Source organism: Meriones unguiculatus, chromosome 16, assembly GCF_030254825.1.
Source record: "Meriones unguiculatus strain TT.TT164.6M chromosome 16, Bangor_MerUng_6.1, whole genome shotgun sequence".
In the NCBI taxonomy this organism is placed as follows: domain Eukaryota; kingdom Metazoa; phylum Chordata; class Mammalia; order Rodentia; family Muridae; genus Meriones; species Meriones unguiculatus.
The window spans coordinates 63,610,376-63,625,359 of record NC_083363.1 but is presented as its reverse complement, the minus strand read 5'-3'; positions in this window follow the sequence as shown (position 1 = coordinate 63,625,359).

Here is a 14,984-nt window from a genome sequence, read left to right as displayed (position 1 = left end):
AACAGGAGGCAGACTCTGGGAGTCTTGAGGAAGGGTCAGGGGGGAGGAGTGAGGGATCTAGAGGGATCAAGGACACCTCAAAAAGACCTACAGAGTAAATTAACCTGCGCCCAAGGGGCTCAAAGAGACTAAACCAACAACCAAAGCGTTTACATGGGCTGGACCTAGCACCCTTCACATACCTAGCAGATGTCCTTCTTGTTCTTCATGTGGGTCCCCTGTCAGTTAGAGTAGGGGATGTCTCTGACTCTGTTGCCTGCCTTTGGATCCCACTCACATATCTGGGTGCCTTGTCTGGCCTCAGTGGGAGAGGGTGTGCTTAGTCTTGCTGTGACTTTGATGTATCGGGGTGGGTTGGTACCCATGGGGGCCTCCCCTTCTCTGCTAAAAAGGGAGTGGTGGAGGGAGTGTGATGGTGGGACTGAGAGGAGAGGGGGGAGGGGCTATGACTAGGCTGTAAAGTAAATAAAAACAGATAGAAAGACAGACAGATAGATAGATGATAGATGGAAGATGGATAGACAGACAGATAGATGATAGATGGAAGATAGATAGATAGATAGATAGATAGATAGATAGATAGATAGATAGATTTTTTTTAAAGAAGAAGAAATAGTGTGTAGCGCTTGGTGAAAGCCCGTAGCTTACTGACTGGGACGTTCAGCACTAGAGATACATCATGTCCCCCTTAGGTGTCACTACCACACTATGTAGACAGTGAGCAGCAGGACCAAAGATTTATACGAAGGAAGGAGACCTAAGGGGAGGAAATAGCTCATTTCCTGATGGAGGATAGGCAGTGACAAACTTCTGTGTGAAGGTGGGGTGGTTGAGATGGTTGGTTGAGGGGGTGGGGCAAATGAAAAGCAGTAGGGCTGTGCTTTAGGGCTTCGAGTGAGAATAGATTTTTTGCATGAAATGTAGGACTTTGACTAAATCAGAAGTTCAAATAGTGGACAGTGAATAAGCTTCCCTAATTGTACTGGTCCCTACATGGCTATGAAACACTTGGCTTTCAAGTTTAACCCAGTATTGCTGACTTCAAAGTGACCCAACTGTGTCATTTCAATGCCCCACAATCCAAGACCCCACTCCCTCACCTGGTCACCCACCCACCTAATCATGCACTTCTCTGACATTTATAGACTCTTTTCTTTCAGGCCTTCCTTCTACAATTTGATAACTATGGTTGTGGTACACAGAGACACTCAGATATAAAGAAAGAAAAGAATCAGGTCAGGAAACATGTAATGAGAGGGAAGCAGAGGACCTTTACTGGGATGAGTGAGACCGAGGGTTCCCAGCAGGAGAACATAGGTATTTCATGTCTTTAGGTGGAGGAGCTTGCCTGACCAGTGTGGTCTGACTCACAATTCAGCGATTCTCTCATCAGATTATAACATCTTACGCTTCGGTGCTAGGGTACCACACACTCTATGAACATCCAGAGAACATTCAACAGGTTTCAGGTTACACCAGGTGAAGTCATTTGGGGCAGGACCTCTCCGTAGAAAAGACTGCCCTAGAACTCACCATATAGACCAGCGCCATCTCTTAGCAATCTTCTTGCCTTAGACTCCAAGTGAAAGGACTACAGGCACAAATATTAGACCTGGAATGATTAAATTCTTAAATGGAAAAAAGTAGCCATCATAATGTTTGGAATAAAATGAGCGAATCACTGGACCTTTAATCTCCATGTAAGACTGGCAATTGTGGATTTCTTCCTTTCCAACCAGAACCCCTGCACAGATGTAGCCCAGGGCAGTTCAGAGTCCAATTGGGTTACATAGTAATGTGAAGAGGGACTGCCTCTGACATAATCTGATTGGCCTGCTCTTTGATCACCTCCCTCTTGGGGGGAGCAGCCTTACCAGGCCATAGTAGAGGACAATACAGCCACTTTTGATGTGAACTGACAGACTAAGATCAGAAAGGAGAGGAGAATCTCCCCTATTAGTGGACTTGGGGAGTGGCATGCAAGCAGAGGGAGGAGGGAGGGTGGGATTGGGAGGGGAGGAGGGAGGGGCTTATGGGGGGATGCAGAATGAATAAAGTGTAATTGATGAAAAATTAAAAAAAAAACTCAATCAATCAAAAAAAAGGAGTTAGTTCTCTGTATAACAATAAACAAATACTTCTACCTAGTAAAAAAAAAAAACACAAAAGACTGGCAATTGTGAATTTTACTTTGCATGATTAGGTTGTGTGGGTTGTTCTGTCATTGAGGGCCCAGCACATAATCGGGCTCAAGAGATAAAGAACCAATATCAAGGAAGGATGTGGATGGATGATTGGGAGAGGGTACCTTCAAGCATCCCGAGTGTCTGTCACCCTGTCTATCATTATGACAGTTGGAAGGAAGACCTCCTGAGTGGTGGGAAAGATACAGTGTTGCTAAGACGCTTTCCAAGAATATGGAAATGCCTTCTTCTAGGGAAGCTACATTGACCACTATGCTTTGCTCAAAGGATTAACAGGATTGCCAAGGCGGTGCAAACTGTGTTAAAGATGGATCACCTTTTCTTAGTGGGAATGGAACAGAATAGGACCTAGAGAAAGGTCAACGTAGTTGTTCATTGTTGTGCCGGCCAGCCAACCATCAGAATTCTTTAAGGAAACCACATATATAGAAAAAACAATGGATTTTCTCTCCCTCCTCCTTTTTATCCCCTCCTTCATCACTTCCTCTTTTCTTTTCTCTTTCTCTCCTATTCTTTCTGTTTGTTTGTTTGTTTGGGAACTAGGTCTCTCTCACTGTGTAATTTAAGTTGTCTTAAAACCTGCTGTGTAGCCCATTCTGGTCTTTGATTCAAGATCCCTCTGCCTCAGCACCAGGTTCCTCAGTTCTAGGGTTATAGCTGTGTGATATCATATTTAATGTAAGTATTCTATGTCTTTAAAAAATGATTCTATTGTGGGGAAGTCAATGCTACTTGGATATAAATACGTTTGTCCCTGAGTAAAATCTATGTAGCTTTTATTATATTTACTTTCCTTCTTCCAATCATTCTAGTGAATAGTACATGTTAAAATCTAAGATGGTGTCTACACCTGAAAAGGGAGTGGTGTCTTTGGGAAGAGCCATTTCCTTACATGTGGAAAAATTGACTGAATGTGTGAAGTGTGATTCCTTCCCATGTGCAGTCTCCCGTGCATGCTTTTACCCACAGTAATGATCTTTCTTATTTTATGCTCCACTAGGGCATATGCGGCTGGGTGTACCACCAGCTTAAGTATGGAGTACTTTCTATTACTTTATATTGATAATTTTTAATAACTGAAGACATTTGGTACTCTACAAGACAGCCAGTGGTGCTTGTAACAAAGCAGGGGCAATTAGTATGGGTGAGAGCTTTAGATTCTATGCTTGTCTGTGCACATTGGGAGAGACAGAGTTAGCCATGGGGAAAAAAAAATTAAAGCATCTGGGTCCTGGGTGAAGGTCTGTGAGCTGTTTAATGTCATAATTGCCTGCTGCCTCAATCATCAAACTGAGTGAACCTCTAAGTTGAAATGTCATAAACACTCAGCACAAAGATTTATATAAGCCAGGTATCCGACCTACCACCAAGCCCTGCCTGTGGCAGGAAGTGTTTGTTATGTCTTACTCAACCTTTTGCGAAAAAAATAAATAAATCCGGAAATGTGCTTGTTCTGGCAATGATCAAACATTAAGAAGCAATTCTGTTATCTGGATGGGATGTTCAGGACCTGTGATAAACAAACCTATTTCCTATAAAAAAAATAACTTAGATCCAAATTCCTTTAGCTGAAAATGGTTAGTGTCAGTCAAGACTGTTTCCACTGTGAATTTTACCAAAACAAGAGAGAAACATTTCTTGTTAAATTGAATTCCTTTTATTAAGTTGTATTATTTTGTGTTCTTTACAATTCAATCCTCCTTGAAGAGAAAACCCATATGTTTATCAATGGTTTATATAACTCAGACTAATGATTTAGATTCTCATTATAAAAAGAGTAAAAGCCATGTTCAGAGACAATCTGACTAGAGTTGTTTAAGTCAACTCAACGAGTATCAGGAACTGCCTCATCAAATTATCCAAGTTATATTAATTAAACTCTTATAAATCAATAATAATTAAAAATTAAAATAGTCAAAAGACCTGAATGAAATCCCAATCAGGCTATGGAAGTGGTTAGTAATATGTGAAAATATCAATATCTCAGTTTCCAGAAAAGTGCAGATCAAACCACGATAGATGTGACACAGCACGCTTGCAGTTAAAATTTATAATGGCTGAAAACACTGAGTGTTGATAAGAATGCAGAGTGCTTATGGTACACATGTGTAGCAATGGAGAGAGAGAAGGTATTGTGTTCCTGGTATCCTGGGAGATCTGCATTAGATGCTGATAAGGGTGAAGCACTAGAGGGATGGATAGCCCAGTCTGTAAAAGGCTGATGTGCTGGGGTAGCCAGTGGGATGAAGTAATGGTGTCAGAATACATGGCTATGAAAAGTGAAGTGTACCAACAGGCACCAAGAGCTCAGACAAAACAAAGGACAGAGGATAGGTACAGCAGATTTCACATGACTGTTCTTTTGAGTCTGAGAAGATTAAAAAGAATGAATCGGGGGGAAAAAGAGAAGGGAGTAGATTATTATACACAAACGCAAATGATAGCTCATGGGGGAATACTGTGTCTTTAGGGAATGGCAAGCAGCCTGATGGAATCATGATAGGTCCAATGGCAGTCACGAGACTGTGGGAGTGAAGGAAGGGACACATCTGAGTCGCATAACAGGTGTGATGTCATAATAAAATATGTAGTCTTCATCCTGAGAGCCATCAAAATCTAACACAGATCTTAAGGATGGGAAACACTTAAATTTAGGTTTAGAAAAATCAAGTCGAAGCAGAATTGAAAATTGATTTGGTATTCTGAACACCAGACAAGGGGCCATTTGAAAAGACTGTATGACTCATAAACCAACACAGATTTGCTTCCTTCAGAAATTGGGATTTGATATCTAGAGGTTCCACTGGCCTGCTGTCTTTTCAAATGTTTATTTTCTTCCTGAAAGTTCTGTAGCACATGAGCCTGCCCTGCCCAGCCCTCCTGAGAAACACCACATCAGCAGATGGCATTGTTTTGTCAAAGATGATCAGATCAAAAATTTTATTTTGTCACAGAGAAATTGCTTCCAAAAGAGGTGATTACCAGTCAAGTTTCTAGGAAGGCTGCTCAAATGGACTTCCTTCTCAGCCTCTCTTTGTAGTATACCTCAGAAGAACTTTGGCAGAGGCCATCAAGCCAAGGGGCTGAGAAGGGAAACCAACTTCAAGCTCTGGTCCATCCAAAGTAAAGACAGTGTCTAAGCAGCTTGAAATAAAACTGGTGATGGGCACAGTGCCAGCGAGATCATTAGACAGCTATTGCTGTGACCCTATTAAAGGGCTGACTATCAGCAGGCATCAGGCAGGGAAGAAGCTCGCAATCAGTTAGTACCAAGGCAAGTCACAGAGATGTGGAGGTTGACATGATCTGCGTATTAAGTGTGGCTGTCCAGAGCCTGTAGGGAAAAATGCAGGGCCCCATGTGTACATACTAGGTCCCCAGAGCTGCGTCTTTGTGGAAGGTCTGTTTTGTTGGAATAGACTTTAAAATAAACAAAAACAAACAAAAATCCCAAAACAAACAAAACCCCACAGCCATCAATGTGAAAACATGGTGGAAACTGTTTTCCTCTCCATTAAGTCAGCCACCCATTTTGACACTGGCTGAACCCACCAGAAAGGAAGAAACAAGGAGCTCTGGGAAGTTTCAGTTATTGGTCCAGCTTTCCATAGATAGGAACAAGGCTTCTTGGAGGAGATACAGGAACCCTGAAAGAAGGCTTCCCTCGTCAGCTTCTCTTCACTTTCTATTTCCTCAGGTTAACAGAGAGCTCCTGAGCCTGCTCATTGACTGCCTCCAGAGAGAAGAAAACCTGGTGTCTCATAGAGGTATCATGAGGATCAAAGAGCACCACATAACACGATACAAATTTATAAATGCAGCTCAAAAATACTACTACATAGTTCATTCAGTGAGAATTACACTACTGTTATTCATGCATTGTAGCTGGACATGAAGTTTTACTAAGAGAGAGAGAGAGAGAGAGAGAGAGAGAGAGAGAGAGAGAGAGAGAGAGGAGTTCCTTTAGCTGCTCCTTTCTTAAACTGCTTTTGCTTGATTAGTTGAGCTCTTCACTGGGGAGAGATTAAATCTTGGAGGAGTGAAAGGCTTAGGAAGGATTTCAAGGAGGCAGAAAATACAGTAATCTACAAAGAGGTGCCATCATCCCCAAGGTATGAGCTATGATCACTGATGCAAAGTGGAACCTACAGAGAGATTGCATAACTCAAGTGGTGGCAGAGAAGGAGAAGGGGAAACAAACTGAGGAGGAGAACATGGTTACTGGACTTCAGCTCATGCATGGGCCCACTGCCTCTGTCTCATGCTTCACAAAATCCATGATTGGCTTCTCCCCAGTCCAGTCTTTGGCATTCTGAGCTCATACCTACTTCCAACTCTTTCTACACTTCTGTCTCTTTCCTTCCTCACTGGTTCCTTACTCTCTCCACTGGACTGATTTTTTTCTCCCTGCCTTTTTATCTATTTTCCTTCATCTTTGATTATGTAGTATTTCTGATTTAATGTTCAACTATTTGTATAGAATTCTTTTGACATTATGTTGAGTGAATGGAGAAATCAAACATTCCAAACAACTTTGAATTGTCATTTAAGGAGCTGGTCAATATTGATATCTTCCTGAATTTTTCTAACCATTTTTCTTTAATAAGCCTTAATTGATGAGTTGCATATAAGAAACAGCATAGTTAAATACTTGCTGTACATAAGGCAGAGTTTTATTTAATTTATGCTTTTATTTATATGTATGGGTGCCTCTGTCTGGGACTATGTGCACATAAATGCAGGTGCCCACGAACACTTGATCCCCTTGACCTGGAGTCAAAGGTGGTGGTGAGGCCCTGATATAGGTGGTGCCATGACCTGAACATGGGTCCTCTGTTTTGTGCTCAGCAGTAGGCATTCTTTTACACTTTGAGCCAACCCTCCAGCCCTGTGTTAGGCACCACTGTAAAGCTGTGACACCTCTGTTCTCCATTTTCCTCTTCACCATTCCTACTAGGGATGCCATATCATTGTTATAATTTATCAGTATATATAATAGAAACAAAGGTCTAGTTATTAATAGCGCAGGCTGGAAAACACTTCCACAGGCTAGATTCCATCTTCACCTCCATACTCCTCTCCTCCCCTTCCCACCTCTCTCTGTCTCTGTTTCTCTCTGGGTATCTCTCCTTGTGTCTCTTTTTTCCTGATTACTCTCTTTTCTTTCTTCATCCCCTCTTCTGCCCTCCCTCCCTCATTTCTTCATATTTTTTTCTTTCTCCTTCCTTCCTTCCTTCCTTCCTTCCTTCCTTCCTTCCTTCCTTCCTTCCTTTCTTTTTCTTTCTTTCTTTCTTTCTTTCTTTCTTTCTTTCTTTCTTTCTTTCTTTCCTTCCTTCTCACTATGTCACCTAGGCTGACCACAAACTCACCATCTCACCATTCTCTGACCTTAGCCTCACAGGTATCTGGGATAACAGGTGCATGAACTTATGTGTGATTCCCAGAACACCTGAAAAAGACTGGGCTTGTCAAAACCCTAAGAAATAAAGGGATTGTATAATAACCTGAGTTCCAGTCCTTTTCTTCCTGTATCAAGAGAGTACAGGTCAGTCCAGGGTTCTTAGTTAATTTGTAGTGTGAAACCCAGAAAGGAGTGTCTTTGAGGGCATTCAGCTGGTATGTGACACACAAAAAATTTTACTGGTTTTGAGTAGCTTCCTAAATCCTGAATGGGTAGCTTGAGACAAACCCCAGCTTTTGACTCCTATCTGTAATGAATAAAGTCAGTTTAGTTACTTTGCTATGGGAGAGGTCAGTCTTACTTGATTTATGAAAGTGGTAGAAACTGTATCTGAAGGTGTATTGGGCCAAAGGCATTAAGCTCTCTCTCCTAGTGGGTGGACAGAGATGAGCTCTGTCATTGAATCTGCTGTAGGGAGTCTTTCCCTGTGATTGCTAATAGTTGCAAAGCGACCACACTTGCCGCTGAATGACAAGCTGCCATTCGAGTGCCAGGCTCAGGAGCAGAACCTTAAACTGTATACATCAGCCTACAAAGTGTCCTAAAGTTGTACCAAAAATAAGAGCAGGAAGCGCAGCTGGAAATGCTTCCGGAATGCTGAAAGTTCAGGCCAGTTTTTGAGATTGCAAACAAACATATTATACATTGCTACATGAAACAAGAAAATGGGAAAACAGCCCATGGGGAAATAAAGAATAGTAGTATTTGACTAGTTCCACCTAAGCAGGGGGAGGTATAGGCCAACCTGTAGCTGAGTTATGGGCCTTTTTGTAGCAGAAAGTGGGGGAAAGAGACAGGAAGGGGGGAAGAAAGAAGGAAGAGATAAAGGAAGGAAGAAAAAAGGGAAGGAGGGAGGAAGAAGAAAGGAAAATGAGGAAAGAAAGATGGGAAGACAGGAAAAGGGAAAGGAAAGAAACTAAGGAAGTGAGAAAGAGGGAGGAGAAGTGTCAGTAGAGGAAAGGTTGGGCAATGAGCAGGGGCTCAGGGACACAGTTGATTTAGTACCTCTGAAAGTTTTGGGAGAAGCAGAGGGAGGCAGGGAAGGCACACTGAGACTTTGTCCATCTTGGTGGAAAGCAGACATGATTCTGACAATAAGGAATTGTGTAGGAACCAGGAGCAATAGGAGCATTGGAAGGGCAAGCAGCAGCAATTCAGTAGCTGTGATAAATAAGAAACTGTGATAAGCTACCATGGGCTACATCCAAGCAGGGGATCTAGGTTAAATCCTTACATGGTCCTTGGTTAGAGAGACAGTCTCATAGAAGGCCCTCGTGCCCTGATATATTTTGTCCTTGTGGAGCTCCTGCCTTCTCTAGACGGAGGAGGACATGGCAGCCAGTCCTGAAGATACCTGCTAATCTAGGGTCAGATGTAAGGAGAAGAGGACCTTCCCTAGCAGTGGACTTGAAAAGGGGCAGGAAGGAGATGCGGGAAGGAGGGTGGGATTGGGAGGGAATGAGGGAAGGGGCTATGGCTGGGATAAAAATTAAATAACCTGGAATTAATATAAAAAATTAATAGTAAAAATGAACCTGTGATGGAGCAAACATGATGGGAAAGTCTATGGAGATCCAGCTGAAGTAGAAACCACAGCAGTTTTGTGTTTGCTTGTTTTTTAACTAATTGGATCTGAGAACCTAGAAATAGAGACAAAAATTAAAACAAAAAAAATCTAAAATAAAAATGGCAAAATGAGCAAAATCCAAACTTTCAAACTTGAAGCTCCATATGAAGCTTAGCAGCATCCATTAATGTAAGAAGGCAGAAGAAAAGGTTGGTTTGGAGGAACATCCTTTTCCTTCCCCCCCTGCATTTTATCCTTTTACAAATTTCCTTCCTCCATTCTTTCACATCCCTCAAAGTCAGGCCTGGAAGAGGAGGACGGTGTATGTTACTTGACTGGGATGGCCAGCATCTCCATGCAAATGTAATTGGCACCCAACTGCAGGAAAGCAAATATTCTCTATATCTTCAAACACTGTGTTTTCTTTTTAAGATATTAAAAGTAGTTCAAAGGTAGAATTTGAGGGCTTGTGGCAGATGCATGTGGGAGTAATCTTTGATGCAATTGTAGACAGCCAACAGATTGCCGACTTAGGCATCAGATTGATATTAACTAGGTTTGACTCTTTAGGAAAATAACAATTGGGGAGAGCCTGGTTAATTTCATACCCTTTGAGGAGTCTCTGGGCCTTTTCTGTGGCAATTCCTGCTAATAGATAGATGCTGAGTTCTGCAGACTGCAAAGGAGTACATTAGAATTGTGGGTGTAACGTCAGAAGAGGCAGTCTCCATCAGACCCAGAAAGCAAAGGACAACGAGAACGAAGATGATCAAAAGCAAAGCCTTCAGGGTACAGTGTTTACCATCAGGTAGAGAATGAGGTTTGGGAAAAGAAAAAAAAAAAAAACTGGGAAAAACGGACAGAGTAAGAGGAGAATTAAAAAAATAAAATAAAACAAAAAACCAACCACTTAATGAGTGAACTGAGTGCAGAAAAACGTGGGAGGGAGGAAGAAGCAGACACGTCAGCTGTGACGGGGTTGGAGATTGGAAAAACATGTTTTTGTCTGGGAGGGACTACTATGGATTTGGACACAGAAAATTTAGCCGAGTGTCAAGAATGGGAAAGTCAATTGAAAATAGGTGACAAGGAAATTTATGAAGACTGCGTCTTTAGAAGATGCCTCTGGGATAATTTGCTGGGAAATCAGAGCATGGGCTGAAGACAGAGCAGGACTCTTATGAGCAGGTAGACGTGTCCGAATGCTGGCCGTGGAATTTCTGCAGTGAAGCTGAGGACTAAGGATAGGGCAACCGCATCAAAGCTGAGATAGTGAACTTCATTAGAAATAATTCCACCCACCACCCCACCAAGATCCCAAAGTATTTCAGGCTGTCCAAAACGTTCCATACCCAAACCACAAAATAGCCTAGGGATGTCATAGCCATCTGAAGCTGTGTACAAATGAGATTATCCCCTGTGCCACTCTATTCACTGACCCCAGGTCTCTCCAGAACATCAAATCCCTTTAATATCAGTGGGGAAGGTTCCATCTGGGAGTGTTTAGGCATTTTAGCGATAGCCTTAGGCTGAGATAGACGGTAATATCTACCGAAATGAGATTCACTGTCACAGGAAATTCCAATGGCGAAGCTTTCCTGGACCTCTAGTCTTCAAACTGGTTCAAGTATGTGATAACTATGTGAACAAATCAGGCACACCACGCAGATAATGGTTAGATAGTCAAGATCATGTTGACTGCTGTCTAACTCAAATCTCTACCTTCAGGAATGCTGCTTGAGGAGACCCTCTGGTGAATCACGGTTCATGGGCTGCTGATCTGCTATTAATATAATTTCTGTCGCCCTTTGAACCTCCAGCCCCACGTGTGTAATTCCTCCAGAATATTCAGTATGTTATCTGAAAGGTTTCTCAACGCCACTGCCTCAATGCAAAACAGACTACACACAGACGAACAAAGGGAATTTAACTTTCATAAGTTGGTTTTAAAAATGCATTTACTTTGACTGCACTGAAAGAATCTAAAAAAAGATGAAAAGCATCTCTAGCATGCCAAAAACATCTGGTTTCATATTTTCAGACCAAAAGGAAATTGCATGAAGACTAAAATCTTATGTTTTGATTTATATTATTATTGGAGGGCTGAGAAGCTGCCACTCACCAAGTAGAATTTTATGATGATAAATAAATAAGGAAAACAATCTGACAAAACATGTCACGGAACAAAGCTGCATTTCAAGTTTAATTAACTGATAATAATACTTAGGGTGGAAGAACTGTGCCGCCAATTATACAGTTAGTAAATGTATGCTCCCCACGAGAAGATGAGCCCATAAGCCCATAAAGGCCTCTTCCTCAGCATCGGACGGCAGCTCGGACAAAGGAGATTTTGCTTTATGCGGTAAATGGTGCTGCAGTGAGGACCCTCCCTGAGAGTGCATGCCTACATGCGTGTGCACATGTGTTGTGCTGCTCTCTAAGTAGCATGTTACATGTTACATGTGGAGTACTGGTGATGTTTTCTCATTATTTGTTGCTGATAATTTCTGAAAGTGATAGACACTGGGGTCTACTGTGTCTACTGTGGAGACACAGCAGTCAGGGGAAGAAAGGAAAATCCAGCAAAGATGAGAAGAGACTGTTTTCATTTCTTTAGTACCACACTTTTCCCTTCCCTAAAATTCCAGACAAAAATCTCTAACAGTGCTTCAGTTCTCACAGTCCTTAGTGATCAACAGAGATATAGGTAGAAGACTCCTTTAAATGGGAGTAGTCTTTGCTATTCCTGTGTTCAAAAATACTGTATCCTCAGGTTAGGCAATTCAGAGACAATAAGATCACAGCTACTGTTCATGGGGTTGCAAACTGCATGCTTTCCATCTGCCACCAAGACCATCTCTTGCCACGTTTTTAGCATCGACTGTATTTTTAGAGGGACACTTTTCATAGCAGATCTTATAAGTTGATTTACTTCAAACTACGGAAGGAGATAAATCGAGGCAGATATGTAGACGATTTTATGTCTAATCTTCCACAGGCTTTGGAGTGCTGATTGAGGAAATATTTAAGTCCCCCGTTTCCAGGTGCATCAGCCATTCCGCTCACATGCTGCAGAATGCTTTCAGTAGTAATAACTGTCATTCTGCTTTTGGTCTCTCTGACAGTGAGCTCCACACCAAAATAAGATCAGTTAGCACATTAAGCAACACATTCCAAATATTAGGTGGTTTCCCGATGGAAGCCTGATGGAATTTAAAATACATATATATCTGATATTAAGGAGTAGAGTATTCAATCAAATGGTTTTGTTGCTAAAACTCAATATTCTACCATCAGACAAAAGGCCTAGAGAATGCAGAATAGTTGTGGAAATTTCTGGAACTTTCAGCTTAGAAACAGCCGCCATCAAAAACATTCTGAGGCACATTGTTGATTTAATAGGAAGCCCACAGAGTATTTGGAACTTTTATCTTCCCAGAATCCACTCAGATTTGTGCACAGCAATTTCCCCTGTGATTTCTTTTTAAGCTTTCTTGATTCTGCTTGCATTTGTTCATGAATTAATTTCAGACCATTGTTCTCTTTAAAAAAATTATTAACCATTGATTTTATTTGCTGGGTTAACTAACTTTATATAAGTCTTTGATAGATGCTTGTGACAATTGTTTCTTTTTTATAATTTATTTTTCTTTATGTTTTCATTTTATGTGCACTATGTTTTTCCTGCTTATATGTCTATATATGAGGGTGTCAGATCTTGGACAATTAGTTGTGAACTATCATGTGGGTGCTGTGAATTGAATCCAGGTCCTCTGGAAAAGCAGTCAGTGCTCTTAACTGCTGAGCCATCATTCCAGCACCAGCTGTCCCTTTCTTTAGCACTAAGAACTGTGTTTTCTATAAGGAGGCAGAGCTGGCTCTCTTCTTGTCTTCCGCATACATGAGCATGGAAAAGATAACATCCTGTCTTTAGTGCTACTGGGAATTACTACTGGCATGTTTTGACTCATTATCTTGAATCTTAATCAGCTGATGAAAAAAATTAGTTTCATCGGCTGATGAAGGCTCAGGGTAATGAGTCAAAACATCCTGATAGGCTTCTCAGCACCCAGACATGGTAGTGGAGGGCTTCACCCGACACGTTGTCTCTCACTGCTGTCCAACAAATAATTATCTGGTCTCTGTATTTACCATCATGGAGCAACCACACCGGGGCAGAGGAAGAGACGAGGTTGCCAGATTGCAAGCACTCTCTTTTTGGAAGGTGTGTATCATGTTTACTCTTACTATATTTTATAGCACAAAAACATGTATAATGTGAATTTTCAGTTGTAGCCATTTTTAAGCACATACTTTGAAGCCTTTTTTTTTTTTTATCATTATGGTTGGGCAACACTGAAATGAAGATAGAAATGAAAAACCCAATATCCCATCTAGAAAAATCAAAAGGAAAGTAGAATGATTCCAGCAGAAGACTGATTATCAGGTCTTGATTGTATTGTAGAGAATCTGGAGCAAATAAGCAAGGAATATGTTTAAAAAAAAAAACAGCAAAATGCATGGGAAGAGAACACACAAGTTATATGGGAACAATATAAAATGACCAAACCTTCAAAGTACAGGCATAGATGAGGGAAAGAAATACCACGTCAATGAAATAGACCAGATCTACACCAAGATCATAGAATAAAACTTCTCCAAACTAAAGAAAGACATACCCATGCAGACAAAAAAGCACACAGAACAACAAATAGACAAGACCAGAAATGAAAATCCTAATGTCATATCATAGTTAAAACACTAAACAAAAAACAAAGTTTTTAAAAGCTACAAGAAACAAAACAAAAATCACATATATAAAAAGAAAGACCATAGATAAAAGATTTAATGATACAAGTAAAAGAAATTGGGAGAAAAAAACAGACAAATTCCAAAACCACTCAAGAGCAATAAATAATAAAATTCAGAGGAGTTCCAGGTGAGCCTATTCTACAAAGTGAGTCCAGGACAGCCAGGACTTTGTTACACAGAGAAACCCTGTCTCAAAAAGCCAAAAAGCCAAAAGAAAAAAAAGGAAACAAAGAACTAACAAATATAAGAGCTAGTTCTTTGAGAAGATAAAAAATATCGAAAGACCCTTGACATAATTAACTGAAAGAAAGGAAAAGAGTAGCCAAATTGACAGAACCAGGATTGAACAGGGAAATATTACAACAGAAAAATAAATTCAGAATGTTATAGATAATATTTTTAAAAAACTTTGTACTAAATTAGTCTGGAAAACCAATTAGAAATGGGTGAATTCCTAGATTAAATCTAGACCGAAAAGGAGTGAGGACAGTGAACAGATTTCCAACCACTAAAATTAAATCAAGAGGAAGTTAAGGATCCTAAAGAGATCTATAACAAACTTTGAGACTGAAATAGTAGTAAAGGCCTTCCTATGATGAGAACTGATAGTCTAAGATCAGAAAGAAGGAAAGGAGGACCTCCTCTATCAGTGGACTTGGGGAGGGGCATGCAAGCAGAAAGGGGAGGAGGGTGGGACCGGGAGGGGAGGAGGGAGGGGCTTATGGGGGGGATATAAAATGAAATAAAGTGTAATTAATAAAAGTTAAATAAAAAATTTTAAAAAATGAAAAGGTCAGGTGCCATGCCACAGAGGAAAACAATGAAGCCAGTCCTGATAGGGTATGAAAAGATGGAAGGGGAAGAGGAAAAAAAAAAAAAAGAAAAGTTAAGGATAGATTAGTAGCAGAAATCTACTAGAATTTCACAGATCTATAGACAT